At 40.6% G+C, this 15,220-nt stretch overlaps 1 protein-coding gene and 1 long non-coding RNA gene across 2 annotated transcripts in view; one reads left to right on the top strand and one right to left on the bottom strand.

Moving 5' to 3' along the window:
• The window catches only part of PHF3 (PHD finger protein 3), a 1,103,753-nt gene that overhangs the window by 136,731 nt on the left and 951,802 nt on the right, over window positions 1–15,220 (bottom strand). The gene's annotated exons all lie outside the window — the stretch shown is intronic.
• The window catches only part of LOC146406056 (uncharacterized), a 32,236-nt gene continuing 18,198 nt past the window's right edge, over window positions 1,183–15,220 (top strand). The window contains exons 1-4 of the long non-coding RNA XR_014804988.1: window positions 1,183–3,066; window positions 5,321–5,515; window positions 10,867–10,932; window positions 13,770–13,915. This is a non-coding gene — a long non-coding RNA (uncharacterized LOC146406056). The remainder of the gene's footprint in view (window positions 3,067–5,320; window positions 5,516–10,866; window positions 10,933–13,769; window positions 13,916–15,220) is intronic.

Genomic DNA, 15,220 nt, shown 5'->3' with positions numbered 1-15,220 from the left:
CCAACTAGGAACCATGAGGTTGCGGGTTTGATCCCTGCCCTTGCTCAGTGGGTTAACGATCCAGCGTTGCCGTGAACTGTGGTGTAGGTTGCAGATGCGGCTCGGATCCCGAGTTGCTTTGGCTCTGGCATAGGCCTGTGGCTATAGCTCCCATTCGACCCCTAGCCTGGAAACCTCCATATGCTGCGGGAGCGGCCCAAGAAATAGCAAAAAGACAAAAAAAAATGCACATCTGATCTTGTTATTCTCCTACTTGAAATCTTCCAATGGCCCTCTTTTAACTTTTAGAGAAAGTCTACACAAATTAGCAAGACATTTAAGACCCTCCACATCACGCCTTTGCCTCCTCAGCCTGACCTCCTTCTCTAATGTTGTCTTCTAGTCTTTGAAACCAATTGTGATCTCCAAAATGTATGCCATGCTTTCTCAGGCCACCACGGTCTGCAGTTCTATAACCTGGAAAGTTCTCTTTCTACTTCCCCTTAAATTCTACAATTGATTCTTTTATGACCCATGTCACGGCATCGGCAACACCAGATCATTAACCTGCTGCCCCGTAGTAGTCACTCCAGGCCATGTTCTATTAATTTCCCTGTGCCTAACGCAGTGCTTGGCACATAGTAGGTAGTTTAGGAGCAACTAGTATATTTTGTGGTATTATTGTTTCATGCTTGATTTAAGGATGTTTGGAGGACTGTACTGGTGTTTGGTAGGACACAGAACCCAAGCAACAGGATCTAGCAGCAGACAATGAGATTAGAAGGTGAAATCACAAGAGTCATGACGATAACAGGCTGGTTTATCTTGGATAGTATCAAAGACAAATTGTTTACTAGCTCTTTTTGGCAGTTGTTGCTGAGCACTTCTCAAAGACTATTAATAACTCAGTTCTACATTACTGTTTAGAATAATCTTACTTTTTATTCCTTGAAGTGAATAAACAAGACCAAAGAACTGACAAGTAGTATCAGTGACTTAGAAATAAATTATTGATCTAGTACAGACTCTCCTAAAGTGATAGTGACATGCTGATCCCTTTGGCAGAGCCTTCACACAGAGAATTCTAGACTTAACTTCCCCTCTGGTATCATCTCCCCTTTGTGCACTATAAGGCAGGCAGAAGCCATGCCCTGAGAAAATACTTAACATGCAAACCTAAAGCAAGTTTGTGATTTTATATATATATACATATATACATATTTGTCTTTTTTTTAGGGCCACACCCTTGACTAGGGGTCAAATCAGATCTATAGCCACTGGCCTATACCACAGCCACAGCAATGCCAGATCTGAGCTGCATCTTAGACCTACACTGCAGCTTGCTACAAATCTGGATCCTTAACCCATTGAGTGAGGCCAGGGATCCAACCCAAATCCTGAATGGATACTAATCAGGTTCTTAACCTGCTGAGCCACAATGGAAACTCTTGAAAATCCTTTGGTGATCAAAATATGTTTCATGACTGTAGTTGCTCCAGTTATCTGGGATAGGTCTGATGCCAAATATTTGATCTACTGGTATTTGGATTGTAAAATATGATCATATGTAATCTGGAGATGAAGGAGCCAGAAGGCTTCTTAACAAATTGAAATTTTTTTTTAATAGAAAAAGAAATCATGCACACAGTTCTAAAAATCAAACACTATAGATATGTTCAAAAGCAAATTCCCCATCCCCATCTGCACCCCCAATTTCACTCTTTGGACTTTGTAGCCTTTCACACATGGGTGAGTGTGGTCCACTCACCCTCTCTGGCCTGTTCTCCTGGGGCAGGGTCGGTTATCCCAAGAAAGGTTCACTCTTGTATCTTCATTCTCAAGTGGTCGAATTCATTGCTGGAGCCTCTCTCAACTCCTTTTATACATCTGAAGCAGTGGGCAAACCTTTCTTCCCTGATTAGGTTATCTCATCAGGAACTTTTTGTCACACCTCTTCTTTCTTTTTTTTTTTTTCTCCACACCTCTTCTAACAGCATTCTAGAGAGGGGCCCACAAAGACCTCTATTTTGGATCCACTCAATAGAGTCAAAAAGCAATCACTGTAGGTTATCTATGTGTAACCCCCCCTTTTTTTTTTTTGCTTTTTAGGGCCACACCCGTGGCATACAGAGGTTCCCAGCCTAGGGGGTCTAATCAGAGCTACAGCTGTTGGCCTATGCCACAGTCACAGCAGTGCATAATCCAGGCATGTCTGTGACCTACACCACAGCTCATGGCAATACCGGATCCTTAAACCACTGAGTGAGGCCAGGGATTGAACCTACAACCTCATGGTTTCTAGTTGGATTGTTTTTGCTGCACCACGACAGGAACTCCTGCCCCTGCTTTTTAAATAATTGAATGAAAAAAAATTTTCAGCTTTATTGAGGTATAAATAAAATTGTATATATTTAAGATGTACGATGTGATGTTTTTAATTTTTTAATTTTTAAATTAAAAAATGGAAGTATAGTCAATTTATAATATCACATTTGTTTCAGGTGTACAACACAGTGATTCAAATCTTCTTTTTTTTTTTGGTCTTTTTAGAGCCAAACTCAGGGCATATGAAAGTTCCCAAGCTAGTGGTTGAATAGGAGCTATAGCCAGCGGCCTACAGCATAGCCGAAGCAACATCAGATCAAAGCCTCATCTGCAACCTACACCATAGCTCATGGCAATGCTGGATCCTTAACTCACTGAGTGATGCCAGGGATTGAACCCTCATCCTCATGGATACTAGTTGGGTTTGTTATTGCTGAGCCACAATTTTTATAGATTATATACAGCTGCCAGCCTATACCACAGCCACAATAACACTAGGTCCTTAACCCACTGAGCAAGGCCAGGAATTGAACCCACATCATCATGGACACTATGTTGTATTTTTAATCTGCTGAGCCACAACAGGAACTCCTGTGGAATGTAGTGTTAAACAAATTCTATGTGCTGGAACCTACTCAGTATTCCAAGTCAGTGCTTCGCAAAGTGTGGTCCCCAGAGCAACAGCATCAACATCACCAGAGAACTTGTTAGAAGTACAAAATCAGCCTGCACTCCAGATCTCTGGACTCAGAAACTCTGAGGGTGAGGACCAATAATCTAGGTTTTAACAAGCCTCTCAGATGATTTTGGGGCAGATGAAAATTTTGTACTATTGTTGTAGGGAAAAACTAAAGCACATTTTTTTTGGGTCTTTTTTAAGGGCCACACCTGCAGCATATGGAGGTTTCCAGGCTAGGGGTCGAATCAGAGTAGCCGCTGGCCTACGCCACAGCCACAGCAATGTGGGATCTGAGCTGCATCTTCAACCTACACCACAGCTCATGGCAATGCCAGATCCTTACCCCACTGATCGAGGCCAGGGATTGAACCTGTGTCCTCACAGATACTAGTCCGAATTGTTTCCACTGAACCACGACAGGAACTCCCCTAAAGCACGTTTTGATGCTATCTTGAAAATAAGAAATTTTTCTTATTTGAGACTCCCAGCTGGAAATAAAAGAATATTTCTTATTCTGTTGAGACCACCAGCTATTCTTTTCAATTTTTATTTTTTCAGATTAATTCCTTGTATCTGTAGTATTTTATGTCTGAACCAAATTTCAGAATCTTTTTTTTTTTTCCTTCCTGCCCTGCATCATATGGAGTTCCCAGGCCAGGGAGCTGCAGTTGTGACCTATGCTATAGCTGTGGCAACACTGGTTCCCTAACCCACTGTGCTGGGCACTGAGGATTGAACCTGCATCCTAGGACTCCAGAGATGTCACTGATACTGTTCTGTTACAGCGAGAAAATCTTATTAATTATTTGGTACAACTCTACAACATAAATACTGGACATATAATTACATTGCTAAGTGTCTTTAACTGAAAGTTAAATAAGTTCTGATTTCTTTTAAATCAGAATAGGCATCATTCATCTTTTATAATTCCATCACTAAATTCTTCTCAATTTTTGCATGCTTATCTTTCTTAGGAAGAATGGAAATCCCTTTAACAATGTTTGCTAAACTTCCAGTACAGTTTCTGGACATCTTGATGAAGATAAATCCACAGAAGAACGGTCCTGGGTTTCTGTCTCTTTACCTTGATGTTAGCTCCTCAGGGACACCTGGGAAACAGTGTCTCTTGAAGAACCTGTGGGTAAACACCCTGTCTCACATTCCAAAGAACCTTTAATGATGATGATTGTGTACCATCTGCCAAGATAAGCAAGTTCCTGGAAATATGTATGTACACTTAATGTCAGCAAATGTTTTAAAGTTTCCCCACTATTTCACAGAACAGTTTCAGAGATAACTTATCTATATGTCTGACTAATCTCCATTTGGCTGTACAAAGGTGGCCTCAGGTAAATTCAGATTGCTGAAGGTGAGATTTGTCTGTGACACCATACCCACTTTCTGTTGTTGTAAACCCTTGCCTGGGCCTGCCTGTAGTCTGATGGCAAGACTCTCCTCCCCTCCCTTCACTGGAGCCTGGCCTTTTCTCCCTATTCTCAGAGGTTGAGGTATCCTCAGTGTACCCCATGGATCAGGATGGTCAGTCCACACACCCCCACACCCAGTGCACAAAAATTAAGCCTAGGGTCCCTTTTCCTTCAGAGTTTGGATCTACTCACAAAGGTGTTAATAGATTTAAATAGAATTTATCAGTCCCAACTGCATTCAACCTGCGGTTTCATACTTCTCTGAAGGAAATCTTGGCGTTCCAATTGTGGCTCAGTGGGTTAAGACCCTGATGCTGGAATTCCTGCTCTGGTGGATTGGCTGAGGCTTGGGAGTGTAGAGATGCAGGTTCAATCCCCAGCCTGGCACAGTGGGTTAAGGATCCATCATTGCTGCAGTTGTGGCCTAGGTCCCAACTATGGCTTGGCTCTATTCCTGGCCCAGGAATTCCATATGCTGAGAGTCAGCCAAAAAAAAAAAAAAAAAAAAAAAAGAAAGAAAGAAAGAAAGAAAAAGAACCTGATGCTGTCTCTCTGAGGATGTAGGTTCAATTCCTAGCCTCCCTCAGTGGATTAAGGATCCAGTGTTGCCACAAGCTTTGTTCTGGTGTTGCTGTGGCTATGGTATAGGCTTGTAGCTGCAGCTCCTATTTGACCCCTAGCCCAGGAACTTCCATATGCTACAGATGTGGGCATAAAAAGAAGAAAAGAAAAAGAAAGAAAGAAAAGAAAGAAAGAAAGAAAGAAAGAAAGAAAGAAAGACAGAAAGAAAGAAAGAAAGAAAGAAAATCTCTTATTGAGAGTAAAGTAAAACAAACCAGTTCAAGGTTTAATTAGTCCTGTTGAAGGAAGGTTAAATTTGGAGCTCAGCCAGTTGTCTTCTCTCTTTCAGGTGAAAAGAGGCTCTTTAAGGAAATGATTGTCTGTCCAACATGGGAAGCATCTGAGGAGTGTTGAAAAACATACTGAGCTGAGGCCCCATCCTCAGCTCAGATTCTGATTTAATTGATCTGGGACTGGCTGGCCTGGGCATTGGTAGTTCTTGAAGCTTCCAAGTTTTACTAATCTGATTCTCCATCTCTATCAGGTATTGGCATCAATTGTAGGGCTTTGTTAATATTTGATTACTGGGCCCCACCCAGAGTTTCTGGTTCAGTAGGTCTGGGATCCGTCCTGATAATTTGCATGTCTAACAAGTTCCCAGGAGATGCTGAGGCTGCTGGTCCAGGGACCACACTTTGAGAACCACTGCTCTAGTGAAAACTTGAAAACCACTGAGTTAGGTGAATTTTGTTCTTTCCAGAAAATGCTGCCACCCTCCTTTTAAAACTCTTTTTAAACTTTAGAATGATTAAGAACATTATTCTCCTTAACTCATGCCATTTTATTATCATCGTTAGTCCATAAAAAATCCTCTCATTTTAGTTTATTTTTAAACTTTTTACCTTACTTACATTTTGACCCCTACTCCCATTCCCTCCTCCCCCACTAAAGGTACTGTCTCTAACTCATTTGATTGTGGCCTTTTGTAATTATGTGGAAATCGAGTAAAAAAAAAAAAAAATTCCACCTTAAGTAGTGACACTAACCCTGACAATTGCGGTCACAGAGAGTTAGCTCAGAGGAGAATTTAAAATCTGGAGGACTTGGAGTTCTGATTGTGGCACAGAGGAAACAAACCTGACTAATATCCATGACAACTGGATTCAATCTCTGGCCTTGCTCAGTGGGTCAAGGACCTGGGATTGCCATGAGCTGTGGTGTAGGTGGCAGATGTGGCTCGGATCCCAAGTTGCTGTGGCATGGCGTAGGCCATCAGCTACAGCTGATTCGACCCCTAGCCTGGGAACTTCCATAGGCTGCAGGTGTGACCCTAAAAAGACAAAAAAAAAAAAAAAAAAAAAAAAGTCTGGAATGCCACAAAAAGGCCTTGAGGCCTTGTAGGAGTTCTCTCGTTAAATATTCCAGCATTGTCACTGTAGCAGCTTGGGTGGTTATTATGACTTGGGTTCAATCTCTGGCTCAGGAACTTCCATATGCGGCAGGGCATTGCCAAAAAAAGGCCTGTACTGCTAAGGTTTTATACCCCTAAACCTTAAATTTATTAGTATTAAAGAAATAATGTTAAAACCTTACCTCATAAATAATAATTATGTTTTACTTCCTTTAAGTGATACTTATATAGAGCAGGAAATTTCTTTAGAATATTTGTCTTGGAGTTCCTATCATTGATCAGTGGTTAACAAATCTGAGTAACATTCATGAGGATGCAGGTTCGATCCCTGGCCTTACTCAATGGGTTAAGGATCCGGCATTGCTGTGAGCTGTGGTGTAGGTTGCAGACGCAGCTTGGATCCTGCGTTGCTGCAGCAAAGACCAGCGGCTACAGCTCTGATTGGACCCCTAGCCTGGGAACCTCCACATGCCGAGGTTGTACCCCCCTCCTCCCCCGCAAAAAAAAAAGAATATTTGTCCTTGATGATAAAACATAGCTAATATATATGTAGAAACATTGCAGATCATTCCTAAATTATCTTTAAAATTGCATAAAATCATGTGGATAAAATGTAAATGGTGATTTGTTTCCCATGGGGTTCCTGGATTCTTTTTTTTTTTTTCTTTCCTTTTGTTTTTTTGTTTTTTGTTTTTTGTTTTCTGTTTTGCTTATGGCCACAGTCATGGCATATGGAAGTTCCCAGGCCAGGGATTAAATCTGAGCTGCAGTTGCAGCAATGCTAGATCCTTTAACCCACTGCACTGGGCTGGGGATCGAACCTGAGCTTCCATAGCAACCTGAGCCGCTGCGGTCAAATTCTTAACCTACTGTGCCACAGCCACAGTGGGAACTCCCAGATGTTTTCTGATTCTATTGTTTTAATGTAATTCTTTGAAATATTTCCCTCTTTCGGACAGTTAATGAGATATCCTTAAATTTTTATGATTGGCTTTCAAATGTCAACAAAGCAGAGTAATAAAATGGCCTGTGCCAAAAATAAACATATGTATTGATTTTTAACTAGTCATAACCTTCTGGAAGGCTGTCAGGTTTCTGATCCTTTGATATCTGTGGGGTACAGACCTGCTGACTAACTCATCAAAGCTACTCTAAGGCATCTGTGACATTGTACTGGGCATAACATTTATTTTCATATTTCTTTATTTGTATCAACATTCAATTTGTCTCATGATACTATCCTTAGAAAAATCATAAGGTTATGATATAATTGACAAATGCCACTCAGGTACGGAATAAGTGAAATTTGTTTACTGTTCAATTAAGGAAGAAATTGCATTATTGTTGTGGGTTTTTTTAAATCTTTTTTTATTTTTTGGGCTACACCTGCGGCATATGGAAGTTTTCAGGCTGGGGTCAAATTGGAGCTGCTGCTGGAACCTACACCACTGCCACAGCAACAAAAGATCCAAGTTGCATCTGTGACTTACACTGCAGCTTGTGGCAACGCTGGATTCTTAAGCCACTGAGAGAGGCCAGGGATCGAACCTGCATCCTTATGGACACTAGTCAGGTACTTAATGTGCTGAGCCACAACAGGAACTCCTGTTGTGTTTTTAATCCTTCTAAATCCTCTTTTACCCACAGATACCACATACTATTTGTGTATCTTATTGCCTGTAACACTCGGTGCAATGGTATATATAAATGTTTTATAAGCACTGGTTGAACCGACCTCAACAAACCCCAATTTTGGGGCCTCCATGTCACTGCTCTGGCCATCCTTCCACTCAGGAAAAAAAAAAGTGATAGATAGAAATCTATTAGATGCAAAAGCACTGGAATTAGATCCAGGAGAGATTTCATGGTCCCAGATGTAATGGGAAAATATTATTTTCTGTTTCTTTTCAATCACACTGTTGTTAAACCACCTCCAAAACCAAGCATGTTTTAAAAAGTTATTACGTATTCTGTAATTATGAAGTGTATTCCATTTGTAATGGATGGTGATTTCTGTATTAAAAAAAAATCTTTGTTACAGAATTTTCTACATTTGGTTGGTGAAGTAAAAAATTTCTTCTAGACAAAACTACAATTCAAAAAGATACAGGCACCCATATGTTTATAGCAGCACTATTCACAAAAGCCGAGACACTGAAACACCTAAATGTCCATCAGCAGATGAATGTTTAAGAAGCTATGGTACGAATGTACAATGGAATACTACTCACACATAAAAAGAACAAAATAATACCATTTGCAGCAACATGGATGCAATTAGAGATTCTCATACTAAGTGAAGTAAGTCAGAAAGAGAAAGATAAATAACATATGATATCACTTTTATGTGGAACTTAAATGTGGCATAAATGAACCTATCTACAGAACAGAAACAGACTCACAGACATGGAGAGCAGACTTGTGGTTGCCAAGGGAGAGGGGGAGTGCGTGTAGATGCAAACTATTACATTTAGAATGGATAAGCAATGAGGTCCTACTATATAGCACAGGGAACTCTATCCAGGCTCTTGCGGTAGAATACGATGGAAGATAATAGGAAGAAAAGAATGTGTATATATATATATAAAAGCATGTTTGACTATTTTTTTTTTAATGGCCTCACCTACAGCATATGGAAGTTTCTGCATCCAAGCCACAACTGTGACCTATGCCATAGTTGCGGCAACACAGGATCCCTTAACCCACTGTGTTGGGACAGGGATGGAATCCACACCTCTGCAGTGACCCAAACTCTGCAGTCGATTCCCACTGCACCATAGCTGGACCTCCCAGCCTATAGATTTTGATGGTCAGCAGTTCTTCAAAGGCAGAATCTGATGATACATATCTGTATCTATCCCTCCTCCCTCAGGCCGTGGGATATAGCCTCACTTCAGGAATGTAATACATTAACAAATCATTGGCTAATTAATAAGTAGGTATAATTCTAACATCATAACAGAAAAACTACTGTGCACTATTTAATTTTTTTCCAAGGCAATATTTTTATGATAGCCTGCTCACAAATAGAATGCAGACTCATGAGATCCGAATACTGATTTAATATGGTCATATGTTTTGTAAAATTTATAACAGTGGGATTTTTTAACTCTGATCAGCTGGGACAGATTTTTGTTTCTTTGTCCAACTTCCCCTCCATTTACACTTGCCTTTCAGTTGGGTGATGTGCCCAGATGCAATTTTGAGATCCAATGAAGGGAATGGGGTATAGGGAATATTTTTGTTTGGGTTTAATGGCATATATTTACCTGGTTTGCAATTACTCTTATGTACAATTAGATGCTCTGGTATAGAAATGGTTTCCAGAAATAGTCCTAACATCCAGCACAGTGGATGTATGAAGCTATGAATATTCTGGAGCCCCTGGTGCTGGCAGTTATGTGGGTAGCAGGGGGAGGTTTGATATTTGTGATATACGAATCCAGAAGCTAGACTGTGGGAAATTTTTCTAATTTTATGGTCATATGTGAATAAAACAACGTGATAGCCTTCTACCTAAATTTGATAACACTCCTGAAAATTTGTAGGATACCACTGATAACAAAATATGATGCTAAAAGAAAGTTTTTAAGGAGTTCCCATCATGGTGCAGTAGAAACAAATCTGACTAGGAATCATGAGGTTACAGGTTCGATCCCTGGCCTTGCTCAGTGGGTTAAGGATCCGGCGTTGCTGTGAGCTGTGCTGTAGGTTGCAGACTTGGCTCAGATCCCGCGTGGTTGTGGCTGTGGCTGTGGCTGTGGCTGTGGCTGTGGCTGTGGTGTAGGCCGTCAGCAACAGCTCTGATTACACCCCTAGCCTGGGAGCTTCCATATGCCGCGGGTGCGGCCCTAAAAAGACAGAAAAAAAAAAGTTTTTGAAATGTTCTATAATGAAGAGAATTTCAAATTATATATGCTAAAGGAAAGACAATTCTTTTTTTTTGTTTTCTTTAACTATTAACCAATTGTCACATGAAGAGGCAAAGAAAATGTGGCCAAAAAAATTGTAGAAAAAAAGTATAAAGGGATGTGTCAGGATGTCAATTAATAAAAACGTTATATTTTCTTTTCTGAATGTTGTGATGTCTATGGCATTTTGGATCTTTAAAATTTATAATTTTTTAGTTGTAAATACATGTTCATTTTCTTAATAAATTTGTATTTCTAAAATAGTTTCATATTTCCCTGGATCTGGCATTAGTAGTTAAGGATCTGGCATTGTCACTTCAGCAGCTCAGGTTGCTTTGATGTAGTGTTGGTTTGAACCCTGGCCCTGGAACTTCCACATACCACAGAGGTGGCCAAAAAAAAAAAAAAAAAAGTTTTATCTAAAGAGAACCCCCAGATTGTGTGAATTCTGAGCTTCCCAAATCCTGTAGTGGCCCTTGATACCCCTCATTTCCCAGTGTGTAGCAATGATGTAATGACTCCTGGTCCAGGATCCACCCTGAAATCATCTCCTTCTGTGTGTGATTGGTTTAGGGGTGGATGGTCCCTATCTCCATTGGCTGTGGACCAGGAATCACATGGTCCAGTTCCTGCTGTCAGGTATGAGGTCTATTTTTTTCTTTTCTTTTTTTTTTTCTTTTCTAGGTATGAGGTCTAGACATGCCAGCCCAAGAAATTGGCAGCACAGAGAGAACCTCACAGGGGCGGTTTTGCCTCAGGATGGGCAGTGTACAAGCTCACTGCATTTATAATAAAATCAGGGGTTTCAAAAGCAAAGCCAATCCTTGTATTTTATTGAGTAGTTTAAAATGCAAAATAGTTTAAAATGTGAACACATGTAGAAAAATAATGCTCAATTTTCTAAAGGATTTTCTATCTGTACAGAAACCATTCTAATCATTACATCTTTGACATTTTATAACACTGAAACTGTATATAGCATCAATTTGGATGTTTTCAGCCACTAATTTATTAAATGCTATTAATTTATTAAAAAGCTGCTAATTTATTCAATGTGAAAATATAGAAAACTAGGCATAAGGAAAAAGAATTCATGCATATTTCCAGAAATTTTATTATTTTAATGTAGTTCCTTCTGGTCATTTTTCTAACTCTATGTTTTACTTGAAAAAAAAGTCACACTTTATATTCAAATTTATATCCTGCTTTCTTGTCTTATTCTATATGATCCCAGTGGTTTACCCTAAAGAGTCTCCACATCTCACAAAGTCAGGGGCCCTTTTCACATAATAGTCTATGTGAATGGCACCCCCAGAGTTGTGTGGTAAATAGCCCGTGTGGCTGTGTGAGGTGCCATTTGTGTCTAGGTGCCTGAGTCTTCGAGGCTGGAGCATCCTCTTGGACCATTTATTTATTATGATTATGTTTTAGAGTCCACACCTATGGAATATGAAAGTTCCCAGGCGAGGGGTAGAGTTGGAGCTAAAGCCACCGGCCTATGCCACAGCCACAGCAACACCAGATATCAGCTGTGTCTGAGGCCTATGCTGGACCCTTTAACCCACTGAGCAAGGCCAGGATCAAACCTGCATCCTCGTGGATACTAGTGGGGTTCCTAACCCACTGAGCCACAGCCACAGTGGAAACTCCTTCTCCTTCCTTCCTTTCTTCCTTCCTCTCTCTCTCTCTCTTTCTTTCTTTTACCATCCATTTAAACTGTAGACCTGGGAATACAAGGCAGGGCAAACCATCTTTGGCTGCCAACACCATATACATCTGATTGGCCTTTGTACTCTTAGATGAGATTTCTCTGTAGCTACGTTTCGCAGCCCTCCTCTTTACAACGTTGCACCTGTATCTTTTTCTTACCTTGAGATACTCTCTCAGACTCCAGTGAATAAGAAAGAGTGTTAAGTAAATCAACTTCATGGCTTAAGAATTGCATTTCATCATTACAGCATTTTGCCTTGTTCCAATTTCACTTCCCTCTGCCAGTTTGCTTGGATTGCTTTTCTTTCTGCTCATTTTTAGGAATCTATACTGTTATTATTCTTGCCTATCTCCAGCAACTGTGAATTTTCAGGATTCTAATTTTCTTTTTATCAGGAAATGAAATATTGCTCATAATACTATAAAAGCATCTACATAATGGTAAAAAGCATAATGGTAAAATTACATAATTATAATGGCAAAGTATCATATTCTCTAATAGTGAAAATACTAATTTACCAGTAACTGTAGACATATTTTTACACTTAATTTATAATTTTTAGCCCTCTGAGAGTTCCTGCCAACTCCTCTTAAATGCATATTTTACCAATACAGGGTGTTGGTGGATGATGGATCACTTGGAAAAACTGTACCTAGTTCTCTGCTGACTGCATGAACTCAGGGACCACGGGCCATGCAATAAAATTCATAATTCTTCCCACCAGCTTTAGTTGAGGAAACTTAGTTTTCTTTTCTTTTCTTTTTTTTTTTTTCGGTGGAGCCTGAGGCATGTTGAAGTCCTTGGGCCAGGGATCAAAACCCATGCCACAGCAGTAACCAGAGCCACAGCAGTGAAAATGTGGCCTCCTGAAGCCACTGAGCTATGAGGGAACTCCTCTAATTTTTATTTTATGTGAACAGCATTGGCTCCTCAGACCAGTCTTCAGGGAAAGTGAATCAAGCAAAGCAATAGCTTCAAAAGTTAAGCCCCTATGGCACAAAAGGAAAGGAAGGGGGAAGAATTAGAAGGGAGAGAGGTAAAAAGAGAAGATCAGATGGTTAGGGAAAGGCAGGAGAGGCAGGTGGTTGGAGGAGAGGCAGGGTGAGAATGGGACACACTGTGGGCAACTTTTCTGCTTAGAAGTTTGAGAGACATTAGCTACTTGAACTGATGTATAAATTCAGTTTTACCAGGTTTGATCATTGTTGTAGTATAATGTTTGTCTTATAATATGGCCATCTTATGTATCAAATATTATACAGAGGGGAAAGTAGATATTATATAATATTTTTTGAGACCAGAGACTGGGTACCTGTTGAAATTATCTGAATACTCTCAAGAGTTATTAACAAATATTTCTATAAACACATGTTCTTTACTACAAGTCTCTGTGGAGTGTGCCACCAAAGGGGTATGTGAATCTTACTTTTCCAAGAGCTCAACAGGATCAGAAAATAGAGGCAGTGGCTCAGGCCATCTGCATTATGCCCCTCTCTGTGGCTAATGCTTTGGAATGTTGTGGGCCAGTAAGAAAGTCGGTGGCTCACTAGACCTTATGAACCAATATACAGGTCTAGGTCCCTCAGAGACTACTCAGCTTTGAGATGGGAAGGAGCTGGACCTAGGGAAGCCACACTTACCTCTCTGCTGCCTGCCTTCCTTCTCCCAGGGCCATGTTCCTGGCTGGGTTGAGGGGGTGGCTGGGGATTCTTCAATTGCCCATCGGGTTCCTTTCATAAACACGAGGATGCTTGTCTAATTCCAGCAGAAATCCGTGGCCTGACCGTGACACTTGTGCTTAGAGTCTTAGCACATGGTCTGGCGCTGCTGCTGGGAATCCTGAGTCACTCTTCTCCTGTGATTCCTAATGTTGAAGGGAGTCTCTGCAGAGGAGGAAGGACAGTCTGTCAGGTGAGCTCATCACCGTATCATCACCGTCTGCTTCCTGACTTCCCCGGAGACTGTGTAATGTGTGTGAAAGGGGCACTTGTCAACTTCCAGGAATAGCACTGTCTCATTCTGTGACCTTGGACAAGGTCACTCAAATTCTCAGAGCCTTGGTTTCTGTAGTTAAAATGGAAAATGGTTCCACAGAGTCAGCACCAATATTTAGACAATTAATGTATGGAAAGTCTTACCCAGATCCAGACAAATGAAAAAAATATTTTTATAACACTGTAGACATAAGGCATATGGATATTATTTGTATCCTCTACATTTGCAAAATAACTTGAGATATTTACAATATAATAGAGGAATGACAAAAAAAAAAGTAGATGACCATTCATAGGTCATTTATTCACTCAACAAACAGGCATTGGTTACTATTTCAGGCAAGGTCTGTGAGGCACTGGGGGACTTGATTTTTAAAGCATTTATAATCTAGGAGGAAGTTTGGATACATACAAACAATTCACAAGGTAATATTTACTGTGTATAAACTATGTACATGAAGTAACTGCTATGGCAGTTTAAACCAGAATAATCCCGAGGAAGGCTTAACATAAAATGAAGTTAATGGCAGCCAGTTCCAACATGTGTTGTGTTCCCATTATGTGCACTGCTCTAGGTATGTGTATATTCAGTGAAGACTCTCAACAGAGAAAATTGCGTGGGCTGGACCAGGGAGGCAAGAATCTACACATAATGTGTGTCAGGGAAGCACCAGCTCAGGATGGAGCAGTCCCTTAAGAAAGATGTTGAGGAAGTTCCCTGGTGGTGCAATGGGTTAGGGATCTGAAGTCACTACAGAGGCTAAGGTCGCTCCTGTGATGAGGGTTTGATTCCAGGCCTGGGAACTTCCAAATGCTACAGGCACGGCCAGACATACACAGAAAAGATGGTTGAAATGAATTTGAAGAATTGTGTAGGTGTAACATGATGAATGGCTTCAAATAAAAGGTCAAGGTTTGGTCTTTGTCGTTGCCTTTTTTCTCTTTTTTTTAAGGTGGCACCTGTTGGCATATGGAAGTTTCCAGGCTAGGGGTTAAATTAGAGCTGTAGCTGCCAGTCTACCCAACAGCCACAGCAACACCAGATCCGAGCCGCATCTGCAACCTACACCACAGCTCATGGCAAAGTCGGATCTTTAACACACTGAGCAGTGACTAATAGCTTGAACCTCATGGAACTGGAATGGTAGTTAATATTATTTTCTTTTTTTCATTCTCTCTCTCTCTTTTTTTTTGCGGGGGGCACACCTTCGGCATATGGAAG

The sequence above is a fragment of the Sus scrofa genome, chromosome 1 (assembly GCF_054392235.1).
Source record: "Sus scrofa isolate SSC_HxYL_T2T_F1_AM1 chromosome 1, Sscrofa_HxYL_maternal_Yorkshire_Landrace_v2.0, whole genome shotgun sequence".
NCBI classification, from domain to species: domain Eukaryota; kingdom Metazoa; phylum Chordata; class Mammalia; order Artiodactyla; family Suidae; genus Sus; species Sus scrofa.
This window is presented reverse-complemented; position numbering and strand designations above follow the sequence as displayed.